The following is a 5147-nucleotide window of genomic DNA, read 5'->3' as shown; positions in this document are numbered from 1 at the left end:
GCATGTATCCTTTCTCCATACCTATTAAATTTGTATGCTGAACAAATAATTCATGAAGCTAAACTCTTTGAAGAAGAATGTGGCATCAGGATCAGAGGAAGATTCATCAACAACCTGCACTACATAGATGATACAACCTTGCTTGTGAAAGGTGAGAGGGACCTGAAGTGCTTGTAGTAGAAGATCAAAGACTATAGTCTTCAATACAGATTAGATCTCAACATCAAGAAGACAAAGGTCCTTGCCACTGGGGCAGTGGCAACATCATGATAGATGGAGAAAAGACTAAAATTGTTAATGAGTTAGTCTTGCTTGGTTCTACTAGCAACATCCTTGGTACTAACAGTCAGGTGGTCAGGAGACTTTGCTTCAGGCAAGTCCACTGTCAGGGATTTCTCCAAAATACTGAAGAACAATGGTGTCAGTTTGAAGACTAATGTGTGATTCAGGACTTGGTCCTTTCAATCTCTTGCTATGTGGCTGATAGTTGGACAATGAATAAGGATGACAGAACAACTGATGCCCTTTGATGTATGATGTTGGAGAGAGTACTCAATAGCTCATGGATTGCCAAAAGGACAGATGGCCTGTGTTTTGTTATTATGTTTAACTACAATTTAAAAAAAAAATCAGTCCGTGTAATACACAATATCAACAGAAAAATTATGTGATCATATAGATTGCTACAAAAAAAGGATTTAAAAGAATCCATTATTAAAGTTTTTGGCAAGTTGGAAATAGAAATAAATTACCTTGATGCTTGCCTCCAGAAACTCTATGTACGAACAGTGCTCAGGCTGTTCGTTCATAGGGTCACTATGAGTTGTCTACAACTTGACGGCATTAAACAACAATAACAATGATGACGACCGAGAGAGCTACGTTGGCCTAGTGGAAGGAAGCTGTGCAACCAAGCCGAAGGTGGGTGATTGTCATCTGTGGCCAAATTGTCTTCCTGTCAAACATTCTTCTAGGTGATATAGCACTGGCTTGTGCATTGCTGTACAGAGGTAACTCGTGGTTGCTGTGATGCTGAAGACTGTGACAGTGATGTGCCAATCGTTATAATGGGCACCCATGGTGGACAGTGTTGGCTGGAGCTTCCCGACTAAATCAAGCCTGGAAGCCGGAGCGGCATCGACTTCCAAAATGGCTTGCCTCCGGAAACTCTATGTACGAACAGTGCTCAGGCTGTTTGTTCATAGGGTCACTATGAGTTGTCTACGACTCCACAGCATTAAACAACAATAGTGCTATAAAGAATATTTTACAAACCCTACAGTAAACATTATTTTTAATAATGAAGGGCTAAATGTTTTCTTGCTAAGATTAGTGATAAAGCCAGAGTGTCCTCTCTTGCCACTCTTTTTTCTATATAGTATTAGAAGTTCTTACCCTTACAATAGGTAAGAAACATAAATAAAAGTTATACAAATTGAGAGGCAGTCTCTGAGAAGGATCTCACTGCTTTCTCCTAGACCTGTAATAAAGTGCTATAGATATTGCAATCCATCTGACTTATTGGCAATTGACTACAGAAAGAACCGCTTAAGTTCAGTAACATTTTGGTAACAAGGAAGGGACCTTCAGACTCACCAGCTCAGGGAGTGACACAAGCACTGCAGAGCAACATGTGAGGGGGTGAAGTGCCAGAGAATGAGCAGGAAAGCTGGAATTTGAGTGAGTGTGAGCCTGGAACTCCAGTCCTGTCACTGTCAGTCCATGCCTAGTACTCAGGTCCAGATGCCACCAGCCCACACCCAGAATGCCTGTCCCAATGTTGATGTCCCAAGCCAAAAGCTGACATGCACCAGGAGCAGTACTGGAACTTAAGTGAGGTACTTTGTGGGGGTTCAGTATTGTTTGGCTAGATCACGTGGAACCCCTTAAGCGCATTCAGAAGAGAGTGAGACATTTGGAGCTCGTTCTTGAAGGAAAATCCAAGGCTTCCTGGACTTCCAATCAGGTGTCTGTGCTCCATCTTGTGTCTCCTCACATCAGTCCATCAACTGCCTTTACCCCAGAGCACCTTGGGTTACCCTAGCTGTGGCAGTTATCTAACAGAGGAATTGTCTAACAGGCAGTTATCTAACAGGCCTTTTCTTTATCGAACTGAAGCAAATCTTCCCTTGGGTCAGAAGTCAGAGAGAAACTGAAGCAGGGTAGCTGTCCTACCCTCTTCCAGAGCAGTCACTTCAGATCAAGAACATGCTATCGCCTCAGACATGAAAAACTCTACCACAGTAATGTCACATAGGAAGCAGGCTACTTCACCCCCTACCCAAGAGCAAAGCAAGATGTCACTCCACAAAGTGACATATTGTCAATAGATTTCCTGAAGCCAGAAAATCTGATGGAACTTTCTGACACAGAATTTAAAATAACAATGATTGAATATTTTCAATGAGTGAAAGACAAGCATGAAGAATTACAGGACACTGGAAGCAAAAACCAGGAGGAGCTTAAAAAAACAATGCAAATAAAACAAGCAAGGCATTAGAGGCACTGGAGAAATGAGAAGCCACAATCTAAAATATGAGGACCAATGTTCCAGATGCTGTCAACATAATGGAGGGAGGGACACATGAACAGGGTTGAAGAGATAGAACACAAAACCAGTGAAATAGAAGAAATAATTGTCACCACTGATCTGCTACAGCACAAAGCAAAATGAAAAATGAAGGAAAAAGAAGAAAACCTAAGAATAATGTGGGACACCATCAAGAGAAATAACTTGCCCATAATTGGAATCCCAGAACAAGAGGAAGCAACTAAAGGAACCAAAAAAAGTTGTGCAAGAATTATTAAGAGAAAACTTTCCAGGCTTAATGAAGAATGAGAGAATGTATATTCAAGAATCTGAGCAAACACTATATAGAATAGAACCCAAAAGAAAAACACCAAGACATGTCATAGTCAAATTTTCCAGAACCAAAGAAAAGGAGATAATTTTGAAAGCAGCAAGGGAGAAACAAAGAGTAACCTATAAGGGAGGGCAGATTAGATTAAGTGCCAATTTCTCAGTAGATATCATGTGAGCAAGAAGACAGGGGAAGGGCATATACCAAACACTCAAAGAACACAACTCTCAATCAAGAATATTGTACCCAGAAAACTGTCCGTTAAATATGACAGAGAGATCAAGATAGTCTCAGAGGAAAATTTGCAACAATGAATGGAAATCTAAGTTCTTTATAAACTTTTCTTAAAATCTCAATTGAAAAAGACATGCAAATTGAAGTGAAGTAAATAATTTTATTTCTATTTTCTGGGGTTGTAATTTTTCTATATAGGAAACACAAAGGTTTTTTTTTAAAGGAGAGGGACCTGTTCCTATAACTAGTAAAGACACTCTGGTGGCTTAGTGGTTAGGAGTTGTGCTGCCAACCGAAAGACAAGCAGAAAAGGTTTAAATCCACCAGCTGCTCTGTAGAAGAAAGATGAGCAAGGTTCTCCCATGAAAATGACAGTCTCTAAAAATCTGCTGGAAAATCGAATATGAGTCAATTCCAACTGGATGGCAATGAGGGGGGATTAAAGAATTCATCAAAGTTGCAGGATATAAGGTCAATACACAGACTCAATTAAATATGTACTAACATATGCAGAAACAACGAAAAACAATACTATTTTAAAATTGATCTTAAAAAAGAAAATAGCTATATACTCAAACAGTATATACAAGATCTCTGTGCAAAAAATTATAAACATAGTGATAAAGTAAAGAAATCAGAGGAGAGTTAAATATATCAAGAGACGAACCTGCATCTAATCCAAGACATGAAGTTTTCAACTGTTCCATATGTATCTGAAAGTTGGGCAAGGAATAAGGATGACAGAAGAAGAACTGATGCTTTGGAATTGTGGTGTTGGAGAAGACTACTGAGTATCCCATGGACTGTCAAAAGAACAAACAAGTCTATCCTGCAGGAAGTGTAACCTGGCTGTTCCTTAGAGGCAAAGCTGGTGAAACTTCATCTCACATACTTTGGATATATCAAGAGGGTCCAGTCCTTTAGAAAAAGATATCATGCTGGAGAAAATGGAAAGATCAGAGAGAGAGAGGAAGACTCTCAAGAAAATAGATCGATACAGTGGCTGTAACAATTGGCTTGAGCATATCACAGATGGTAAAGATGGTGTGGGATAGGGCAAGGTTCAGATCTATTGTTCATAAGGTTACTATGATTTGTATTTGATTCTATGGCACCTAACAACAATTGTGTTTATGAATTTTAAAAGGTGCAAAAATAAAAAATAGTAAGTAATTCTTCCCAAAACAAAATTGGATAGCATTAAATAAACATATGCACACACATGAACAGTGTAATTAAAAAATCTTAGTTAAGATTAGTGAATTGTATAAATATCTTTGTCCTTATGATGCTAAACTGTAATTTTTCCAATATGTTACCATTGAGCAAAACTGAGTAGAGAACACAAGAGATCACTCTGTAATTTTACAACTTCATGTCAATCTGCAAATACCTGAATACAAATTTTGATTTTGAAAAAGGTCAGTGTTGCTGGAGCTTAGTGAATCATCAGGAGAGTAGTGAGAGACAGGCACAGAGGTCTGATTAAGGAACCCTGGTGACTTAGAAGCTATTAATTGACAGGCCAGTAGTTAGAACTCACCAGCTGCTCCATGGTAGAAAGATGGAAAATCTCCTTCTGTAAAGATTTGCACTTTAGAAACCCATTAGAGAGTCAGATTTTTCAGTAGGTTGTGGATTGGTGGTATAGTGCATTGTTTAATGGGTTGAAAACTGAAAAGTGAGTGATTTGAAACCACCAGTTGGAAGAAAGGTGAACAGTTTCCTTCTGTAAAGATCTACAGCCACTAAAATTTGATGGAGGGGCATCATGACTAAGAATCTACTTGATGGCAGGGAGTTTGGTTTAGTAAGGTCCTGAATCCTTAGGTAGTACAAGTGTTTTGTGCTCAACTACTAACTTAAAGGGTGCTAGTTCAAACCCAGCTTGCAGTAAAGCAAGAAGAAAGTCCTGGAAGATCACAATCCTCTCAGATCACAATCAAGAAACTTCTATGATATGGAACACATGGAGTAGACATGTGTCAGATTGTGTGAAAAAAGAACAATTTTGTTTGCTCTTGTCAGCCACTTCATACCCATGTGAAAGCT

The sequence above is a fragment of the Elephantulus edwardii genome, unplaced genomic scaffold, assembly GCF_000299155.1.
Source record: "Elephantulus edwardii isolate Elephantulus edwardi_28Jun2011 unplaced genomic scaffold, EleEdw1.0 scaffold00083, whole genome shotgun sequence".
NCBI lineage: Eukaryota > Metazoa > Chordata > Mammalia > Macroscelidea > Macroscelididae > Elephantulus > Elephantulus edwardii.
Note: the sequence above shows the minus strand (reverse complement) of the source record.